Source organism: Protopterus annectens, chromosome 7.part0 (assembly GCF_019279795.1).
Source record: "Protopterus annectens isolate FY-2018-M chromosome 7.part0, PAN1.0, whole genome shotgun sequence".
NCBI classification, from domain to species: Eukaryota; Metazoa; Chordata; order Ceratodontiformes; family Protopteridae; genus Protopterus; species Protopterus annectens.
The window spans coordinates 1,593,621,476-1,593,645,204 of NC_056739.1; the positions used below are offsets into that span (position 1 = coordinate 1,593,621,476).

At 36.3% G+C, this 23,729-nt stretch overlaps 1 protein-coding gene across 2 annotated transcripts in view; it reads right to left on the reverse strand.

The window, feature by feature from the left end:
• Positions 1–23,729, reverse strand: part of FGD3 (FYVE, RhoGEF and PH domain containing 3) — a 1,715,774-nt gene that overhangs the window by 1,121,445 nt on the left and 570,600 nt on the right. The window lies entirely within an intron of this gene.

Below are 23,729 nucleotides of genomic sequence, written 5' to 3' on the forward strand. Positions count from 1 at the left end.
TATATCTATATATCTATATATCTATATATATATATATATATATATATATATATATATATATATGGTTCTGCTCTACATCGAAAATACACTTCTTCGAAATAGAGCAGTAGACCCTACACTTCAGCGAAAGTCCACTTAAACAAAAGTGCACTTTCGCTGAAGTCTAGTTCCCTGGGCTACCCCAAAAAAAAAACAAAAACACTAAAACATGTTTTTGCAGGGGGGCAAGCCCCCATGCACCCCCCATGTGGGGCACTGTGCTCCCACACACCCCTACTTAAATATACCAACTCTGAGATCACACTACAGTGGGGAAAAGGGAATATTCCCATTCCACGCTGTAGTTTGACTGCCGAAGTCAATGTTCGAAGTTTCACTACTTCGAACAAGTGGACTTGGTGAGGTGGGGTTCGAAGTAGTATTCAATTCCATCTTGTAATCTTCTTGTTCGTTACATATACGTCTAAGTCTGCAAAACTGCAACTTAGGTATGTTACGAGTGATATGTTTTGGATGGCAACTACTTGCCTCTAATATAACATTCTTAGTAAACTGTTTACGAAAAAGACCTGTATTAATAGTACCATCTGTTGCTTTAGTTACCTGTATATCCATAAAAATCAATGTTGTTCATTTCTATTCTATCAGTGAATTTTAAACAAGATCATTAGAGTTGAGATATTTTACAAAATCCTCCCAGCCTTCCAAATTTCCAGACCAAACACCCCAGCAATCTTTCTTCAAAATATTTTTATCTGGGTATATTAGTTGCCACTCAAGATACCCTATATAAAGGTCTGCATTGATGGGTGCAAATGTGGTGCCCATGGCAGTTCCTCTCATTTGCAAGTAACAGTCACCACAAAAGTAGAAAACATTATATTCTAATGCTATCTTAACTGAAGCAATCAAGAATTCAATGTGGGTATGGCTATATTTCCCATAAAGGTAAGCCAATGTCTGAGAGCTAATATACCACCATGGTGCGGAATGTTTGTATATAATGATTGCACATCAAGTGTGCAAAGGAAACAATCAGGGTCAACTTGCAAATCATCCATGAGACATAAAAGGTCACTAGAATCTTTAAGCCTGGCTCTGACAAGTCCTAACAAAGGTTTTAATTGTTGTTCCAAATAAACAGACAAAGGTTCCATCAAAGGCCGACGTCCTGAGACAATGGGACTTCCGGGAGGGTTATTTATAGTTTTGTGAATTTTGGGGAGAATGTAGAACCTCTGGGGTTTTGGATTGTCCACTGTCAGTTGTCTATGCAGGGAATCTGATATATCCCCATTTATTACTGCAGTGTGCAAAAATTCATCAATGATTCTAAATTTTAGCGTTTTTGACCTTTAGGTATTATATGTTCAAACTTAGTTGATTTGGATTTTTGATTTTGAGACAGCAAAGTAGCTCCATTGGAAGGTACAGCTGGTAAAGTACTTGCATTAACAGTAGGTCTTTGAAGATATGTCAGTGTAGGACTAAATCATAATATTTGTGTGTGCACTCTTTCTGATTACCATTTCATGTTCAGATAGTTTTCCAGGCTGCTTCTATTTTTTCTTCCAGGAATCAGATTATGTCATGCGCTACACCAGTGTTGGTTATTTATTTGATTTTAAATTGTTTACAGCTAAACACTAACAGTTTCATAATGTTCCTGTTTTTCAGTTATTTATTCCTGGAATCCAGAAGAAAGAATACCAGTGACACCCAAATACCAGTCCTAAATAACTTCTGTAACACACAGTGAGTAAAACACTGAAAAAGCACTGTAAGTGTGCACAAACAGATAAACAGTAAATACCGTATATGTGACAAATATATAGCTGTTCAGATATAAGAAAATGCAGCATAATAAAAACATAAACTAAAGTACATCACTAACTTGAGTGCTTTTTTCGATAACAGCAGTAAAATGTAGTACTAAATCTATTGACTACACAATGATATAAAGTTGGAAAACCTATTGCTTGTCAGTGGCCGCTTAACTGATTTTCAGAACATCATTACTTGATAGCCACCACTGTCTTGAAATGATGGTTAGACTTGGGACCATGTTCAATCATAGCCTCACACCATGTTCAATCATAGCCTCACCTCAAGCTTTGTGCCCACTGAATGGCGCACAGCAACAGTTATCCCACTCCACAAAGAGGGATCCACCATGGACCCCGGGAACTACCGCCCCATTAGCCTGACGAGCCTGGTCTGCAAGGCCATGAAACGTATCATCATGAAACTTATAAACAAAGACATTGGTGGAAGTCCAAACTCTGGACCCCACCCAGTTTGAGTTTGTAAAAGGCAGATCATGTCTCCTAAACATGATATACTTCTTTAAAGCAGTCACCAACGCCGTAGATGAGGATAAGGTTGTTCACACAGCCTATCTAGATCTCGCCAAGGCTTTCAACACCATCCCCCACTCTGGAATTATAGATAAACTCACTAAACTAGGTATAAATCCCTATGTCACAAGATGGGTTGCCAATGACAGAACCCCCACTGTGAAAATAGCAGACTCCGAACCCGATTTCAGACCTGTGACAAGTGGAGTAACACAGGGTTCAGTCCTGGGTCCTCTCCTGTTTGGTATCTACTTCTCTGAAGTACAGGCTAACACAGAAGGTCTTTGGCTAATGAAGTTCGCAGATGACTGCAAACTAGGAGCCATAATCGAAACTCCTAATGATGTGGACATCCTACAAAAGGGCCTAACTGAGACAGATGCCTGGTGTCAGAGCCATGGCCTCAAGCTCAATGCCAAAAAGTGCATTGTCATCCTTTTTGGTAAAAACTCTGTACCCATGAACTACCACATAGGCGGCAGTCTCCTTAACACCGAAAGTATGATAAGAGACCTTGGGACACAGGTGGACAGTAGTCACTCTTTTGATAATCACATCGCCACAGTAGTCAGGAAATCCTTCTACATGGTACACCTCATCACTAAGGGTTTCTCATCCAGGAAAAAAAGAGGTAATTGTTCCCCTCTACTCATCACTCAATAGACCCATTATAGAGTACAATGCCCCTTTTGGTATGTACCTCACAAGACATCTACAACAACTGGAAAGGCTGCAGAAATACCTCACAAAGAGGATTACCAGCCTCAAATAGATGCTCTACGCAGACAGTCTAAAAAAACTCCAGCTTTACTCCATCGCATATTGCCTACTCAGAAGCGATCTCTGTCTAACATACAAAGCTATGTCAAACCCAGAGCTGTTGGACATACTCCACTTAAAGAAATCCCAATCCCTCCGAGTTACATGCTCTAGGGACCTAAACCTTATCACCACAATAAACAGAACATTTTGGAGGGATAGATTCCTGTCCCAGAGACTTCCCATACTCTGGAACAAACTACCTATCTATATCAAACAAAGCTCCTCATTAGCACTCATCAAGAAAAATCTTGATGGTTGGATGGGAAATAGGAAATTCAGCCCAGCGATCACTTCTGTGGCTCTGCTCGACAGGAGAACAGGAAAATAATTTTCTTGGGTGGTGAAAGCCAGGGTACCTTTATGGCTAGGCTTATATAGGCCCTAAGGCCAACAGCCTAGTACCTACCTATGAACCTATGATAGAAATGAGGTTTGAAAAATGAAAATTGAGAAATGAAAAATGAGTTGCAGTTTTATTGCATTCTCCATCATCTCTGAGTCTGTGCGATCTCAGAGTTGGTCACAAACACGGTTCCCCTTCATATGACTGAAACTACAAAAGCCTGAAACTTCAAAAGCCTGAAAACAAAAGCCTGAAAAGTCAAAAGCCTGAAACTCAAAAGCCTGAAAACAGAAAAAATACATAAACTGACTTTAAACAACAAAAACCATATTAATTTCCACTAAGTATAAGCAGGGGGGCAAGCCACCCTGCACATCCATATGGGGGGCTGCGCCCCCACACCCCCTGCTACTTAAATATACCAACTCTGAGATTGCACTTAGTGTAATGAAGAGCAATCCTGGAGTTGATATATTTAAGTAACAGGGGGTGTGGGGGGCACAGCCTCCCACATAGGGGGTACAGGGGGGGCTTGCACCCCTGCTTATACTTAGGGGAAATTAATATGGTTTCTGTTGTTTAAAGTTAGTATATGTATATTTTGTGTTTTCAGGCTATTGAGTTTCAGGCCTTTGACTTTTCAGGCTTATGAGTTTCAGGCTCATGTTAATTCAGTCATATGAAGGGGAACCACAAACACACATGTGCATGTGTGTGTGTGTGTGTATATATATATATATATATATATACATATATATATATATATATATATATATATATATATATATATATATATATGTTTATATTTATATATATATATATATATATATATATATGGATCCCCCTTTGAAAGCTCGAACATTCATAATGCCAAGGTTTAAAAAGTTGAGACCACAATATCAAACGTAGTAAAGCTATAAAGATTAGCATATTGAACGGTTAGAACATCGATTGTATGTATGTTAAGTTTGTAGACACAGCCACAACAATAGAAGTTCCAGGATGCAAAAAAAATACTTGTTTGTTTGTGTCTTTCGGCTTTTCCCGGTTAGAGGTCGCCACAGCAGAACTCCGGTCCGCTAATGATTGGTAGTGGATTTTTACGTACCGGGTTACCAGCCCAGACGCACAACCTTCAACGAAGGCATGCCCCATTCAAGTATGCCTCCACACAGAAGACGCTCTGGCTGAGAATCGAACGGGACAACGTCTTGCCATGAGGCGTGCACCCAGTGGCCATCGACAAGAACTCCATTTTAATAGAACCAAACACCGTCAAAATCCATTAATTGTTAAGCGCTTTCATCACAGACAATGACTTCATCAGAACAAGATAAAATTCTCATACTAAAAATGCCTGTATATATCCTATAAGTTAACACATGATTGGCTACTAGGTTAAATAGATCAGTTAAACAATAAAACTCTCTTAAAAACACAGTCTCAAATATATAAGAAATGTGTATAGGAACAATCTTTAAAAAGCATCAGTATTAAAAATGTCTAAACAATTTTTTTGGGTATTCTAACTATCATATAAATGTAAATAAAAATATAGGTATGCATATGGAAAATGTTTAAACAATGAATAAAGTATTTTACATTTTTTAAGCAGTAGACAAAAATTAATTTAATAATACCTAGTTGATCTAAGGACCCCATTCCTTGATTTGAATTATGTCCTTGACAGCTGGTACTATAGAAACATTGTCGTTTAGTCCTGGGGGGAAGTTAGCAGCAAGCCTAAGCTGACATACAAGTTCCTTTTTGCTAAGCTGATTCTTCCAATCTCTTCCCATAGGTTCAAAATCGACAGTGTCTAGTATGCCAAACTTAAATCCACGGAAATTTGAGCAACTTCGGGAATGCTTATACAATGCATTAGTTTCTGTTTTGTTTTTTAATTCGTATAAATGTTCGTAGATCTTACGTCTAAAGGATCTTTCCGTCTTTCCGACATAATATGCTGGACAAGTAACACACATTGCCAAGAACACTAACCTCTGTGTTCTACAATTTCCATTTTTAAAAGTGATGTTAGTTCTTAGTCTGTCACTCAATATAGTAACAGTTTCCCTGAAAATGAAACTACACTGTGAATATCTGCCACAACTTGTAGTTCCTTTAGCATTCTCATTTCCACTACAATTTTTAGGTGTTTCAACCAATTTCTTAAGATTCATTCCCACTTTGTTAATAAAAAAAGGTTGATCACCCAAGGTATGATAAATGTTCTGATTGGTCCTAAAGATACTCCAATTTTTTCACAAAATGGCCTTAATGTTTTTGGATAGTATACTATGTTGTACTGTACATGCTCTTGTATATGCCACAGATCCAATGTGGGACTGAGAATTACCCATGTGTAATTTTAAGAGGTGCCTTGCCCCCAAAAGGGGTTTGTACTTCCTACACCATTCATGATAGACTCCACCCAAAATTGGCTCCGCCATACCTTTAGGATACCCCCTTTGTACAAACATATTCATCAGAGTATCAAATTCCTTTTTAACATTAATCAATTCAGAAGTCATTCGGGCAATACGTATGGCCTGTCCTTTAATAATGCTTTTCTTTTGCGAAAAAGGGTGATGGCTAGAAAAATGTAGGTAGGAGGTACAAAATGTACTCTTACGAAAAACCTTGGATGTAAAACTATGAGTATTATGAGAAATTAATGTATCCAAGAATGATAATTGTTGTTCATGATAGGAAAATGTAAATTTAAGGAAGGGGGTGGTTCCATTCAAATAATCTATGAATTTGAGAATGTTGTCCTTGTCCCCCTTCCATCGAATAAAAATATCGTCCAGGTACTGGTTATATAATAAAACATGTTCAACCCACCAAATGCTGTTAAAAACATGTTTGAGCTCCCATCCAAGAAGGGCTACATTGGCATACACTGGTGCACAAACAGCTCCCATGGCCTCTCCAGATGTTTGTTGGTAATACTGCCCTTCAAAATAGATGTAATTATAGTCTAAAACCATAGACATCAATTCACAAATTAATGTGACCTCACCATGAGTCAGACTAGAATCAAGAAATAATATCTCTTCAAAGTATTCCATACCATCCTTCTTGGGAATACATGTAAATACGTCCTTGACATCTATAGTTAAAAAAGTAAAATCTGGGCTCCATATATCTTGGCTAAGTTGTCCCAGAAACTCCCAAGAGTCCCTAACCAAGTGTGGAACTCCCTCAACAATGTGTTTCACCTTATTTTCAACAAAGCTGGACATATTATGTGTCTTGGACCCTCTGGCAGACACTATGGGTCAAAAAAGAGGTGAAGAAACACACTTGTGCACCTTGGGTATGCCAAATATAACATGGACCCTAGGGTGAGCATTACTCAACAAATTATAGGTATCCTGGTCAATACGTTGGTCCAAAAGAAATTCTAACAGGAAGCTGTCAATACGTTGATATCCAATATGTATCTGATTAATGGACACTTGTGTATAATTGTCCTGATTAAATAACAAATCCTGAATAATATTAATATAATCAATAGTGTTAAAGATGACTAAACCCCATCCCTTGTCAGGGGTCATAATGCGAACTGACCTATCCCCTCTGATTTGATTTAATAAAGTCCTCTCTTTTGGGTTAAGGTTAGAGACAAAACCTTTGTGACTTGCCCAAAGTTGATAAAAATCCTCATTGACGGCTGTCTCAAAAGTAGGTATTAGTGAATGCAGGGGTGGATTGTATATACTAGTTTTTCCAGGACCACCCTTCTCATTGTGAGATCCCTCCTTTTTTGAAAACATAACCTGGAAATTAAATTTCCTAGTATAGAAATGAATGTCCAGAAGGCCATCAGCAATGTCTGGAATTTTAGCAGGCACAAATTTAAAACCCTTCAGAAAGAGTTAAAAATATTCCTTTGTGATGGGTCGGTTAGTATAGTTGTATATATTAAATCCTTCAAATGTATGGATAATGTTATCACCTTCAACATTAAAATGTAAAGTTAGTAGTGATTCCTGCCCCTCCCCCTGTACGGACTTTTCCTGGGGTACTGTCCCATGTGACTGTATTCATAATTCCTGCTTGCTATTCTTTCCGAGCGACATAACGGGGGAAAATCCTGGTTAACCATTCCTTCTTGTACCCCCTTAAACCCAAGTTCCTCATAACAAGTGTCTCATCATTAAAGAATTGTTGTTCCTCTGGTACAACAATATCATTCTTAAACAAAAGTTTATTTGTAGGATATGCCTCTTTTAAATGGTATTGTTTAATGTCCCTACTCAATTTCCTACTTTATTTATGAAATAAAATATTACATTTCTTCTCTACCCTTTCTAAAACTTTTTGGTAAAGCAATTCATATTGTTCAAATAACAAATCACTAGTAATCTGTACATTTAGCAAAGCCAGTTCATTCTGCAATTCCACTTGCATTTTGTCATGATAAACCAACACTTTTTGCAACAATTCAATGCCCCACCCATTAAACATGTTAGTAAAATCCTCAATGATATAACTATCATAGTAAATACAAAATGGAAATTTAAAAACACGTAATTCCTGTGGTACCACTTTAGCTTTGATACATTCCCTAAAATATTTAGAGTCAAGCTGCAAAGTTTTATATTTGTAGTTTATTTCAAAGGTGAAAATAATATCCTTTAAGGATTTGAAATGCATATTGTCTGCATTAGCAATATTACCCCATGTATCAGAATTTTCCTTTGAAAAAGTGCAATTTTTATTAATAAAACAGTCAAATTTCGAACTGGAATGCACACCACTCTTCGTTGTTACAGTCGCAGTCTTAATACTCTGATTACCCGGTGACACCGGAGAAGTTGGTGCATTACTACTATTGTTCCCTGATACAGGAAAAGTTTTCACAGTACCTGTTTGCGGACAAGGTGTTGCTCCAACGTGTTCATCTGTAATAGTGAAAATGTCCTGGCCATGGTAAACAGCTCCATTACACTTTCGTCCTCCCTGGCAGTTGGCACGATGCACTTGCGCTACTGTGGTGACGTCACAACGTTTTTTTACCAGTTTGAAATCCAGGAAGGGCTTCCGTCACAGTACTGACAGAATTGATGTTATTACTGCTACCAAAGCCCAAAGAGCAAGTATTAAAGGGCTCAACAGATTTGTCAACTTTGCCAAAATTATGAGATGAACTGTCCAAACATGTTAATACATTGTCCGAATGAATCAGACTACTTTGCTTACCAAAACCAATATTTTGTGTTGTAAGCAAGTGTAGCCCGCTGCCCGCCCCAAGGGAGACCCCTCAGACAATAAGGCCTGTGTAGATCCACTACCCAGCTCAGGAGTTGAAGGAGATTCCATGTGGCCAGGAACCAAAAGGTAGACACAGCAACAACAATAGAAGTTCCAGGATACAAAAAAAAAATACTAATAACTAAAAATAATGCACCCAGTGGCCATCCACAAGAACTCCACTTTATTAGAACCAGTACCAGCTCCCAAGGACAGAATTCAAAACAAGGAATGGGGTCCTTAGACCAGCTAGGTATTATTAAATTAATTTTTGTCCACTGCTTAAAAAGTGTAAAATGCTTTATTTATTGTTTAAACATTTTCCATATACATACCTATATTTTTTATTTACAGTTACATGATATTTAGAATACCAAAAACATTTTTAATACTAATGTTTTATTAAAGATTGTTCCTATACACATTTCCTATATATTTGAGACTGTGTTTTTAAGAGAGTTTTATTGTTTAATTGATCTATTTAACCTAGCAGCCAATCATGTGTTAACTTATAGGATATATACACGCATTTTTAGTATGAACATTTTATCTTGTTCTGATGAAGTCATTGTCTATGATAAAAGCGCTTAACAATTAATGGATTTTGACAGTGTTTCGTTCTAATAAAGTGGAGTTCTTGTCGATGGCCACTGGGTGCATTATTTGTGGTTATATGTTAAGTTTGTATTTTAATTGTTGTATGGGAAAAAGTTTTAAAAGGTATGATACAGATTTTTATTGGTAAGGTCTGTGTTATCAGTAGTGTTATTTTATTTGTTTTGAATACTGTTAAGTTTTGTACTGTGACTTTAAGAGTATGTTGATTGTGTTACAGCATCATAGCGGAGGTTAAGATGGCAGTGTAAGGGAGTTGTTCTACTTGTTTTTATGGGCTGTGTGAGAAAATGTAGGGAAATTTTGAGTTTTACATTTTTATTTGTGAAAAGAACGTGTTTACATGGAAATTGTAGACTGGGGAAGGTGTTTTACCTGTTGAAAAAGTGCAGACATGACTGGTTATGTGTAAGCTTGTATGGAGATTGCCTGTTTGCCTTTTCCCCACTGTACTGCAATCTCAGAGTTGATATATATAATGTGCAGGGGATGCAGGGGACGCAGCCCCAAACATGGGGGATGTAGTGGGCTTGCACCGCTGCAGAAATGTTATTAAATTATTGTTTTTTTATAGTTTTTTTTTTTTTTTTTTTTTTTTTGTGGTGGAGTAGTTGTTGGCGAATGAGTGTTGTCCTTTTTGGTGTGTTGGGATTCGATATCCTGATTTTTTTTGTGTGTGTTCATTTTTTTGGGCTTTGGTTTTGTTTGTGACATTTAAATGTTTTAGAGTTTCATTGTTCCGGTCTCGATTTTATTGTCTTCAACATTGTGGCAGTTCGAGTATATTAAGTAGATTCATATATATATATATATATATATATATATATATATATATATATATATAGGGCTATTACAAGTGTTTGCATACCATTAAATTATGAAACACTTCCCTCCTGCCACTATCTCATTTTGCAAGTGCCCTAACTCCCACTACCTTATTTCCCATGCACTATCAGTAAGCTAACTATCCATCCCAGAATCCTGACCCTAACCCTAAAAACAAATCCTGTTCATTCCATAAACCTAAAATCCCCCTCCCCTCCCTACCTCAAACCCTGAATTAATGCCCATTCGTTCGATATACCTAAACTCCCCCTCCTTAACCCTAACCCTGACCCATCTCCCAATCACTCCCTAAAGCTAAATTCCGACTTACTAACCCTAATCTAGTGTTAACTCCCAGTTGCTTCCTAAACCTGAAATCTCCTTCCCCTCCCTGATTTCCTTCCCCACTTACCAGTGTCACAATGATACCTTGAAGGGGTCTCACTGCTGTAGCAGCTGTGGCCCTGAACTCATGTTCGAGTTCAAGCTCCTTGGCCAGGTGGGTGAATAGGGAAGCAGTTCCTGGATTTCAAGCAGCTTGAGCTCGAGTGGCTCTACTGGTCCCTATGTGTGTGTATGTGCCTGTGCTTGTGTGTGTGTGTGTGTGTGTGTGTGTGTGTGTGTGTGTGTGTGTGTGTGTGTGTGTGTGTGTGTGTGTGTGTGTGTGTGTGTGTCTGTGTGTGTGTTTATATATAGATATGTATTTATATATAGACATATATTATATTACATTATATTATATCATATTATATACCGATAGTTTGGGGTGTGGAGGCTTGCCACATCTCAGGGGGTTGTAAAAATGTTTTTTTTGCATTTTTGTGATCTTGGGAGCATTGTTGTTTTATATAATGACATCTCAAGATTTTCAGATGTTTTGGGATTGAATATTCAAGTGATAATTAAACAAAGTGTGATCAAATCACAGTGGCACTAGGTGATTTGGTTAGATTGATTACTGTTGATGTCACTTCGCAAATCCATGTAATAATAGGAGAAAGAGGTTGATGGCAATCTCTAATGAACTTTTATAAACAGGAAGATAAATTATTGTTTTTATTCTATTTCAAGCAGTTACCAACAAACATGCTCTCATAAATAATATTTGTACAGGTTGTTTAACTACTTTATCTCATCGTTTAGAAGCAGTCATATGAAGTGCAGTGAGCACTTTGTAATTAAGTGCATGGAATTTGCTCGCACAACAGATCTCCTAAGTTGCAGAACAATGCTAATGAGGGCTATGATAACTTTAAACAAATGTGTTATAGTTTTGTACCTAAGAAGACTAATAACTGAAGGCCAATACCAGCAATGCCTTAAAACTAAGTTCATATATTATTCTTTCAGTGGTAATTTATGTTTTCTTTTACTATACCGAAGTATGACACGGAGAAAAGCATGCAAGGACATACTGTATGTTTATATGTTGACTTCTGTCTATATGACCAATATATTTTTATTTTCTGCAGTAGGAATGCATGAACCTTAGTAGACTTATGCTGGTTTCTTTACATAGCCAACATACCTTTGTAATTTGCAGAGAGGAGAGGAGATAACTTATTTTGACTGTTACTGTGATTAATTATATACTTGACAAAAAAAACTTAATCTCTGAATGTTATAGAAATCCTTCATGTATTCACTTGTGCTGTTCATTATTTTTATTTGCATCATCATACAGACTTACACAACACAATGGAGGCAAGGGAGGAAAATTACAATCAAGCCCTTTTTTTCTCCAGAGTTCTGAAAAGACTAAAGCCTGAAGTGAACTCCTTGACCTGCTTCTGTGACTTCTCTTTTCTTCTATATCCTGACGGTTGTCATTTCTGCTGTAAGCCTTTCCTGTGTTTGAGGTTCAGGGTGTCACATCAGACCAACTCATCATTCCTTTTAGAAGAATAGATAGCCATACAAGAGCTTATCCAATATGAGGGGATCTTACCTCTGTTAATCAAGGAATAGTATGCATTTGTTAGGGCAGAATCTGCCTTTTAAATCTTGTGACTTTGAAGAACAACAGCACTTGATAAAGGATTGAAAATGCATGATGCTTATCCAGACTGCATTAGATATTTCACATATGGGAATACAAGAAAATTAAAAATATATTTGAGCAATTGGTAAAACAGAGACAAGCAGCAGGAGATAACTACTTAGGGTAAGGGGATTTCTCTCTATCCCACCATGGATCATTACTAATGTTCTACAGGGCACTGTAGTAGGCCCACTTTTTTTTGGACTATTCTCAAATATTAAGCTAGGAAATGGGTTCCAGCATAATCTGATATACTGATGAATGTAAGCTGAGGAACATAATTACGTCAATAAAAGATGACAAAAATACAAAATAGTCTACACAAAATACACAGTTTTAGTTGTGGTAGTAACATACTCACCTATAATTTCAGTAGATGTACCATTACAAGACTGAGGAAAAAAGAAATACATTTGTCTACAAAATGGTCAAATCATAAAAAGACACTATTATATAAGATATAAGGACAGTGATAAGAAATCAGTTTACATTTTAATCATATTCTATAGCCCATCTAAGTATAAATGGCATGTGTGTCCACTTAAAGGAGGTCACTGAAACACTTTGTACATAATTGACTTAATCCATTTCTGAATATAACTTTGAGGTTTGTAGCCTTCAAAAAGCCACCTGAAACGTCTGAAAAATGTACAATTTCTTATCAGAAAAGCTATCGATTGAAAACTTGAATTATTCAAAAAGATTTTAGGAACTGTCATATTATTTTTCATATAATTTACCTACAAGTAGTTCTGGCATGATTTAAATGGCAATGTCTGATATGGTTCTGCCTGAAAGTCTATGCCTCAGATGTTCACAACATGTGATCTGAGACTCAAATACTAAAAATAAGTACTAATAATATTTAAAAAAGTAACAGTATACACTGCACACCTTCCAAGCATAAAACTTATCCCCTGTGATCAGATGTCAATCAAAAAATCCTGAAATGTATATTTAATGTGTATATTAAATACATATTCTCTCTCTATACACATACACACGTGTCTGTATACTTACGTGCAAAAAAAGAGAGAAAAATCCATTGTAAACCACATAGCACCAAAATGAAGTTAAGTACTTTAATATGCAACTTTGTAGTTTTACTTAAAAGCTTCCCCAGGCACATAAAGATTTAAAACAGTTACTAAAGCCATTTAAATAGATAAAAGTCATATGTTAAAAGTCATGCGGTACAATTACACCCTCTGATGTAATTCTCTCAGATAAGGCTTTAAAAATACAAATTCATAATCCATCTATATTCCTCTAATTCATTACGTTGAAAAATATCACCATCATGAAGGGATTCCTTAACTTGAAATAAAATCATAAATTTACAATAGTGTGTGTTGCCTGTATTATAAATATACCTATATAATGCATTTGTGTTAAGTTTCCTATTACTTTCAGGGAGATGACTACTAATATGACCTTTCAACCTTCTGCTGTTTTTTCCCATGTAATAGACATCACATAACTGGCAAGTAACTATGTATATAATGTTCTTAGAATGACAATTTTCAAACCCTCATACATTAAATATTTTGCTAGTGACTGGATGGGTAAAAAATGTATCAGTTTTAATAGTGGTACAGTGCATGCATTTGTTAAGTCTATGTGTTCCTACTTTATTGGTCTTAAAATTTATAAAATTTTGAGGTTGTTCTTTATAACATAGTTTATTCTTTAAATTAGGACATCTTTTATAACCAAAGGTTGGTTTATCATGTACAGAATTCCTAATCTCTGGTACTGCAGACAAAATGGACCAGTATTTGTTAATGATGGCTTTAACAGACTTTGTATCTTAATTATAAGTTAGCATGCATCTTCTAACTTTATTAACATTATTACTTTGCTGAACTATACATATATTGTGGGGCCGCTTGGAGAAAACTGGTCTGACGTCAGTATCACATTCTTGAATTGTATTATCTGTAGTGTTATTAACAACTTTACCATTATAACCCCTACATATAAAATAATGTGCTGTATTATTCAATTGTAACAACATATGATTATCTTCAGTATGTATAGTCTAGCGACACACTTCATTTTATTATCAACAACATTCTTAAAGATAAAAGGCGGATGCATACTAGTGTGATGCAAATATGTATTTCTTTTAACAGGTTTCTTATATAACCTAGTCTCAAGGCTGCTGAGATGTGATTTATATCAAGTAATATCCAGAGAATTAAACAGTTGCAGTGATGTTTCTTTCTTAAACTTTAAGAATTCAGTACATGCATTCAATGAGTTAAAAAAAAAAAAAACATGTCAAACTCTTCTAGAGTACCTGTCCGCATAAGAAAAAGGTCATCCACAAATCTACAGTAAAAACCAACCTTGGTCTATAAAGAATTAGATAACATGTTTTGTACCTCCCACATAAACATGACAATATTTGCATACGCATTTGCTACAGGTGTGCCCATGGCAACAACTGTAATTTGTTGGTATAGTTATGTTTGAAAAATAAAAATATTATCTAGTATAATATGTAACAAGTTACACAATTTAAGAGCCTTAGTTTAATCTATTTGTGCATATTCCAGTAAAAAATGTTTCATACTGTCAATGCCAAAATCATTAGGAATACACCTAAAGAATGAGTCAATATCAGAAGTGACTAAAATATAATTACTAATGACCTTATCTTCTGCCCACATGTACAATTCTTTAAGAAAATGCAAAGTGGCTTTAATAATAGTATATGCTGAGTGTATATATTTCTTTAACACAAAGTCAAAATATTTAGAGAGAGGCTGTGTGACCCACCTCCTAGCTGAGACAATTGGTCTCAGAGTTGGTTTTGTCTGTGACTTGCAAAGTTTAAGTATTCCTTAAATAAGGGTTGTAATGTGTGATATGAACCTGCTAGCCCAGCTTGCTAGAATTTTGTAAATAATTCTATGTCATTGTAAATATTAATATGATCCATAGGCTTGTCTAAAATGTTAAGTAACTTGTAGGTTATGTGCTGAGCTTCAAAAATGTAACCACAGTGCACTCTGCCGGAAAAGAGCAGAAATGTATATGGACTATATGCCTGTGTAAATGTATGTTTTCATAATAGAAATTGGGACAAACAGAGTTAATTTTCAAACTATGAAAACATAATTTAAGAGTTTTACAATTGTGTTTACCACAGTTAGAAGACAGAATGTCTACAGCTAGAGTGTCTTTCTATTGTCTTAAGACAGAAATAATTACTAGGTTTAAAATGTAAAAGTGTTAATTGTTTTACAACTTCCAGTTTCAGTCAAGCTTCTAAGAGATAAGTGTCAGCTTTTAAGAGATAAGTATTTTTCATAGAGACATGTTAAATTCTGTTGGTATCTGTTTAGTCTGGGAACTAGAGGCAGGTGTCAAATAGTGACGTCATCTAGCTAACCCAGCAGTAATGTGTGTTATTAATTTAAGAACTATCTCAGTGAGAAAGTCCACGCATTTTCTATCTTGTCTCTGGACCTGTAAACATCCATTCAGCACTGTATTTGCCTTGCTCTGTAAGTAAGACTTAGATCATAGTACTTCTCTTAAATATAGATGGGAATATAGTAAGATTAGTCTAGATGCTTTCTGTATTTATGTGAGACTGTCTTGCAATGTTGTTTTTGAATATTTCCTGTGATTCTGAACTCTGTTGTCACTGTATTGAGTTATTGAGTATTGTGTCGTTCTCTTATTATTTATTATTAAATCTATTTAAACCTTTTAATTGTGGCTGGTTTGTTAGAGATATTTAAGTTCTTAGCGTACTTGCATATGTATTTGGTAAAACTGTACAGGCCACTCCTAAATAGCCTTGAAGTCTTGGACACACTTACCATTTGAATAATTGTAACATTACACAGTAGAATTGATCACACTTTGGGAAGAGCCTTATAGTAGCTGATAAGAGTGGTTGGTGGAAGCTGGTGCTACCTTACAGTCTGGGCAGAAGGGGGCATAGCTAGTGAACCTGTGCCAGCATTCCCCAGGAGTGTCTGTGTGTTTGTATATAAATCAAATCTCAAAGTGTGTGTGTGCGTGTGTGCGTGTGCGTGTGCATGTGCGTATGTGTGTGTGTGTGTGTGTGTGTGTGTGTGTGTGTGTGTGTGTCTGTGCATCAGATACTTGGGCAGGGACTTGAACATTCAGTTGAGATCTTAACCCTATAACCCCTATAGTTTATGTGTCAGTGGGGAGTCTTACTGGGGATCTGGAGAGAGAGGGAGAAACCAGCCCTACACTGACTGTGATCTCTGTGTGCTCTTAAGGGAAATTGCACTTTACTGTGTGCGTATACTTGTCATCCTCCCAATGTGCACGTCCCTCACTGGTGTTAGTGGTGAGGCTTGAGCATCCTTGATTACTGGGCCAGTGTAGGGGTGGCACAGGTGAAACTGTAGTAAGATAATCAAGCAAACTAAAATCTATATGACCTTTGTAATACATCTCATACAAATCTTTACCAACATTTTCAATAATATTTGTTTAATCAAATCTATTAATTTTCATATAATCTTTAGTATTCAACATCTCTTGCATGGTCAAAATATAATAATCAGTACAAAGTATAACAACTCCACCCCCATTATCAGCATTTTTAATTATTATTTGCTCATTATTGATTAAAGAATGGGTAGGTTTATATTCTTCATTATTTAAATTATGAAAGTGCTGCTTTCATTGTGCTGATACAGTAAATATATATCATGCTCAATAGCACTTTGAAATGCTTGTGTCACAGGGTGAAGATTAGGCATAAAAGTGCTCTTCCTTTTTAGCACAAACTTATTGTAATCACTTTCAGTGCCAAATAATATATTCAAGTTTAATGACCTAACAAAATATGTAATTTCACTTTAGTTTGAGAAATGTCAATTGTACAAGCAGGAATGAACATAAGCCCTTTTTTAAGAACCGATTTTTCAAAAATACTAAGTTCATACCTGGAGAGGTTAAAGACAAGTTCAGAAGCAAAGCTTAAGCTTTCTCCTGATTGGGCATTGGTACTGCCTTTTCTATGTCCAATATTCGGAGCTGTTACTCATCTTGCACTGTTGTATAAAAGGGAACAGTGAATTTGTTAGCACCGGAAAATCCAACAGGTCTAGGGCTGAAATTATGTTAGAATCCACAAGCGTCACAGAGCATGTGACCGGTAAATTCTCAACTCTCTACATTCGCTCTTGTGGATGAACCTGACATATAAGGGAATTTGCTTTCTCAGTGGATAGAGCAGAAGTTGAAACAACATGAGGATCCAGAGTGGGTTCAGGCTGAATGTGTGGTGATACATTAGAAGTCTGTGCTTGTTCAGCCAAATTGCTCTGACATAGAGGGGGGATTCCTTTTCATATTGGACCAGGCAAAAACCTTCCCAGTTTTAATGATATTACAGCCCAACTACAACTTTTTTTTTTGTGGCAATAAGCTTAGTTTCATACGATTTTGCCCTTTCAATAGCTTTGCAAAGTAGACATGAATGCTGATTAAACTCTATCTTGTCCACTAACTCATTGTTCTGCTGTTCAACTTCACCTTTTAACGAAGCTTCTATCAGTTGAAAAAAATCATTCATTATGTACATATATTGCAGTGAGCAAGTTAAATTCAAAGCTTGCCATCATTTTAGCAATTCTGGACATTTTGAACCATACACAGACATTTTTAATATACGTAAACCTCTTGGCACAATTTTATGCTTAATATAGTGCTCAAAACTTAAATGTTGCCATTGCAGCCTCTTAAGCAACTGGAATTTATGCTCAAACATATTTACTTTTGTTTTATATTGTTCAGTTAAATCTTCATTTAAATTAGATGGTGCATAAGTCTCTCCAAACACAGACGACAATGGATTTTCAGATATATTCAACAAATTTGTTAACAGGAGTAATTCCTACCATAGGCATCCCACTCATGGATGGCAAAACTGTTGGTATGGTGCTAGTCATATCCAATGGATCAAACCAAACAAAAAATTCTTGTAAGCAATAAAAGCAAAGAATAATCTGCTGGTAAATCACAGTGAAAATAAGTGCAAACAGCCAAAAAAAGAGAAAAATCCACTGTAAACCACATAGTACCACGGAATCCCTACATGGATTTGATATTGTTCATTGTACTAAATTAGAAGATTATAGATGGATTTTATGACTTAAGGCTCATATATTGCAGGCTTACAGTTTGTATCTTTAAAGTCCTATTTGAGAGAATTACATCAGAGAGTGTAACTGCATCATGTGACTTTTATCATATGACTTTTATCTATTTAAATGGCTTTAGTAACTGTTTTAAATGTTTATGTGCCTGAGGAAACTTTTAAGTGAAACTACAAAATCACATATTAAAGTATTTGACTTCAGTTTGGTGCTATGTGTTAGGAACATTAATAATAACTTTTTTATTGGAAAATTTGCTATGCTTCCACAAGACTGATGTTGTTATTGTTATTGTTAGTGAAACCTCGACTGGAAACCAGTTCTGTCAGGGTATAAATGGTTTTACTGTAATAGACACTCTAACCAATAGGGATAGGGATTAAAGATAGTTATGAGACCTGTGATTATTACATGTTCAGTAATAACACCAATACTATAGTTTTTGTAACTGTGAGACGACCCTGGAACATATAACAATTGTTGTAGTGTATAGACCACCAAAGTCAAATGCTGATGACAGAGGAATTCATATATTTCTTGCATGAAACACTGGAGGGAATAATAACTTTAGCTGGGCACTTATATTTACCAGAAACACATTGGAATAATATAGCAATAACTGACTACGTGGGTGTGGTATACTGAAGATTCACACATGGTTGGTGTGGTTTAATCACGAGGGTGAAACCCGAGTGATTAAGGAAAGCCAACCATATGCAAATCTTAAATATACCACACCACAGAGTAGGTTACTGCTATTATACAATGACATTATTTAAGAAAAAAATTATTTATTTTTCTTAAATAATGTCTTTGCATGACATCGCCGTGGTGCTCTTCCGCTTTTTCCTTGGTAACCTGGGGTGTTGCTGATGTACTGTGCATACGTATGGGACTTGCATTTCCATGCTTTCACAGTACACCAGTTCTGTGTAAAGGAAGCAATGGAGAAAGGAATATCTCCCTTGCTTATTTTTTTTAAATTAAAAAAGAAACCGGCAGGTTTTTAATGTACAGGAGAGACAAGACAGAGAAAATAAAAGTATAATCAGGTACGTCTTTAATTTTGCATAATTTACCTGATTGTCCTTTTATTTTTCTCTGTGCCATCTCTCTCATTCATTTGGGTCTCCAGTTTTGTGAGTTTATTTAAAAGAAAAATATGAAAGAAAGGTGCATTTTAAAGGAAGAATGTCCAGGCAACCCAACCTTTTCCCATTGGTATATGCTTGGATTTACAATGGGCATGCTGGTTGGGTTAACGAGTCAGCATGCTACTTTTTGAATACTACTGGCCAGTCTTTATATAATATTGATTCAATAACATTAGTAAGAAATTTATTATGTTCAGGAACAACAATTCCGGGGAACAAATCATACTAGACATTGTTTGGGTTTCTAAAGAAATTACTGTTACTTGACATCAAGTTTTACCACCGTTGATGCGCAGTGATCATGGGGTTATAAAGTTTAATTTAGATAATTATGTCAAACTGAAATATAAACCAATGCACAGAAGATTAATTAAAGATTATATGCAAGCAAAACAGTCACTATGTAAAACTAACTGGAGTGATATGTTCAGTGGGAAAACTATGAAGATGGAATATAAAAAGTTTTGAAAGAGAAATTTCTTGAGTTCAAAAAATTAAAAAAATCAGGATCTAGGCAAACAATATCAGGGAGATATATTTCTATAAGAAAAAGTTACTTGATTAAGGTAAGAGACAAACAAATATATAAGAAAATGAAGAGAGGTCGAACTACAACTTTGAAAACTGAAATAAATAAGCTGGACAAACAAATTAAGTGTAGTGTGAGACAAGTTCAAGAAAATTTTGAAGAAAATTTATATGAGGATAGTGAGCATAATAGGAAACCTTTTTATAGATGCATAAGATGTGGAAGGAGTAAAGACGTACAAATTGATAAACTGTATATAGATTTTAAAATGTATTCTCAAACACAAGAGATTATAGATATATTTATGAAACCTTATGCAAAAAATTTGGCTCCACAAATGGGATGATAAGTTGTCCTAGTGCCATCCAGGTAACCGCAAAAAATGGTATTAAATTAGAGTATATTGAAAAAGGACTGTGCAAACTGGATCCAAACAAAGCACAGGAAGGAGATGGAATTAGTAATAATGACCTGAAAACACTTCAGCAAGAACTTACAGTACCATTATATCTATTATTTACTAGGTCATATACATACGGGGAGATTCCTCAAGAATGGAGACATGAGCTCATTAAATTTGTCTTTAAAGGAAAGGGGAGTAGAACAAACCCAGAGTCATATAGACCCTTAAGTCTACTTTCATGTTGTGGAAAAAAAATGGAGGCGGTAATATTGGATAAGTTACTGTCAGAATTGGATAGGTTGGGACTTAAAACCATATATCAGCATGTCTACATTGAAAACAGATCTATTACCACCTGTAACATGATGTTCTATAACAATATAATAATCACTATGAATAAAATATTTTGCTGTAATGTGATTTATATAGATTTAACTTCAGCATTTGACAGGGTCATACACAAAATACTGAACAATACATTAAAACAACTACATATCGATGTACTCTTGATAAGATGGATAGCTGCGTAGCTTACAAATAGGACATGGCAAGTATCATACAGCAATTGTACAGGTGAAATTCTTGGTTACAGTCAGGGTGTCCCACAAGGCTCTGTCCTAGGCCCTTACTTGTTTAGATTGTATCTTTCAGACCTAACTTTTTCATTTGAGGTGTTCTATAGTCTATATGCAGATGACCTGAAATTGGGTAAACCGATTACATGTCTACAGATAAGGCATGTCTGCAAAATAACTTGATTAAATTGACCATTTGGACACAGAAGAGTAATATGCTGATAAATACATCAACAACTAAGCATATGAGATTTGGGAGACATAAACTGAACAGTGAATATTTAATACTGTCAGGGTCACCCAGTTTTCCACTACCCTAAATTCCAAACATCCATCCCATGTACAACAGATAATAATGCACCCTTACTCACCTCCCTCATGCTTACCTCCTTAACCCCTAAATACTACCATCTTACTAGACCTAGTTACATTAATCCTAAAACTAGACACTATTACAAAACTTTATTTAAAATCTTAAAACTCATACTCGGGATACATTACAACCTCACAAAGGATGGCCACATCCACCCAAACCCTGGTCTATCCCCACCTGTTGACCCTAATCCCCCAACTACATCCCCTACCACCATAGCTCTAACAAATAGACCTCCTAACTCACTGCTGGCCTGCCATCTAAACATGAGGAGCATAAATAACAAAACGCAGCACCTGCATGCCCTCTTAGCTGTTCATTCCCCAGATATATTATGCCTAACAGAAACATGGGTAAAGCTTACCACCAAGGACCATGAGATTCTGCCATCTGGGTACAATATGTTTTGACTAGACCGTACCACCAGAAAGGGTGGTGGGGTACCCATACTTTACAAGTCTACTCTGTCAGCATAGATACCCAACAGCCACCCCACTTCAATAATGCTGAAATTCTTATCTCAAAACTACAAATTAATAAAAACAAAAAAATAAACATTGTCTATGTCTACATTCCCCCAGGGAAAAACACAGAAACCTTAGAAGACTTCTTATATTGGTTATCCAATAACTACCACCAAGAAACAATTGTTCTTGGGGATTTCAACATTGACTGGAGCACTTGCCCTTGTGAAACCCCACAACCCATATAAACCTCTATGGATTTACTCAAATCATAACCTCCTACACCAGGACAGGAAAACCCAATAACAAGGAAAGTACCCTAGACTGGATACTCATCAATACCCATCTTCAATCCTATAAATCAGGCACTTTGTCTGATGACTTAAGTGGCCACTGTCTCACCTATGTAATCAAGCTCAAAGTAGACTGCTCCTACCAACTCACCTATAGAACATTAAGAAACAACAAGATTTTTATTCTCACCAAGTTTCAAAATGAACTTAAGGCATGCAACTGGTCAGTACTAAAAAGTCTCCCTCTAGATGATGCAGTAGCATACTTTAACACCAAATTCCTTGCTATTCTTAACTCCCATGCTCCCAGCCGCTCTATTAGAATCAAAGTTAATATTGCACTATGGCTTTTTAAAGATACAAAAAATAAAATTTCACTCAGAGACAAAGCATGGGCCACCTACAAAAAAACAAAAGCCCCACGTGATCAACTAAGATTCAGACAGCTAAGGAATGACACCAAAAAATCCATAACCTTAGACAAAAAGAACTACTACTACCATCTGAAATATTCTGGGCAGGAATAAACAAACTACTCCACCAAGGCCAAACCGCCACTCCACCCCTTCAGCTTCCCAACAAAAATCCCCAGTAGACATTGCTAATAACTTCAACAGCTTCTTCACAGAGACTATCCAGTCTCTAGCCAGCCAACTCTCTCCCAAAGGCTCTAATTCTAATGCAGCCAAACCCAGTACCCAAACACACTTTGCCTTCCAAACTGCTCCTACTCAACTTATTCATGCCCTACTTAAGAAACTAAGACCCACCACCCTGGCTGCCGACCTCCTACCAGCAGACTATATGCAAAAGGATGCTGATACCATAGCATACCCCATCTCAATCTTGATCAACAGAGCTACATCTGAAGCTACTGTACCCACTATATGGAAAATCTCCCATGTCATACCTCTCCATAAAGGAGGCAGTTCCACTGAGCTGTCAAACTTTAGACCCATAGCTATTCTGTCACCTCTAGCTAAAATTATGGAGAAGTGTGTACACGTACAGCTCATGCACTATCTCACACAGAACAAGCTGTTGTCCAACTTTCAGCATGGCTTTAAGCCACACCACAGTACTATTTCTGCCCTCCTCTCTTTCTCTAACATCATTAACCACAACTGCAATAATAGCAAACTATTTTCAGCACTCTTTCTAGATCCATCTAAGGCTTTTGACATGGTTGACTACAAAATACTTATAAATACCTTGAAGGCCTTCTCCTTAAACAACCATGCACTCCAATGGTTTCAATCCTACCTGCAGGGCAGGCAACAGGCAGTCCTACGGCAGGACAAGCTATCATCTCGCCTACCCATCACATTAGGAGTCCCCCAGGGCTCGATACTAGGACCCCTTCTTTTCCCCATCTTTATCAATGACCTTCATTCAGTCATCCCCGATGCTACCTGCATTCAATATGCGGATGACTCCACCTTGATTTGTTTTGACACCTCACCAGATACTTTATTCACATTAACCCAAAATACCTTCAATACAGTGGAAAAATGG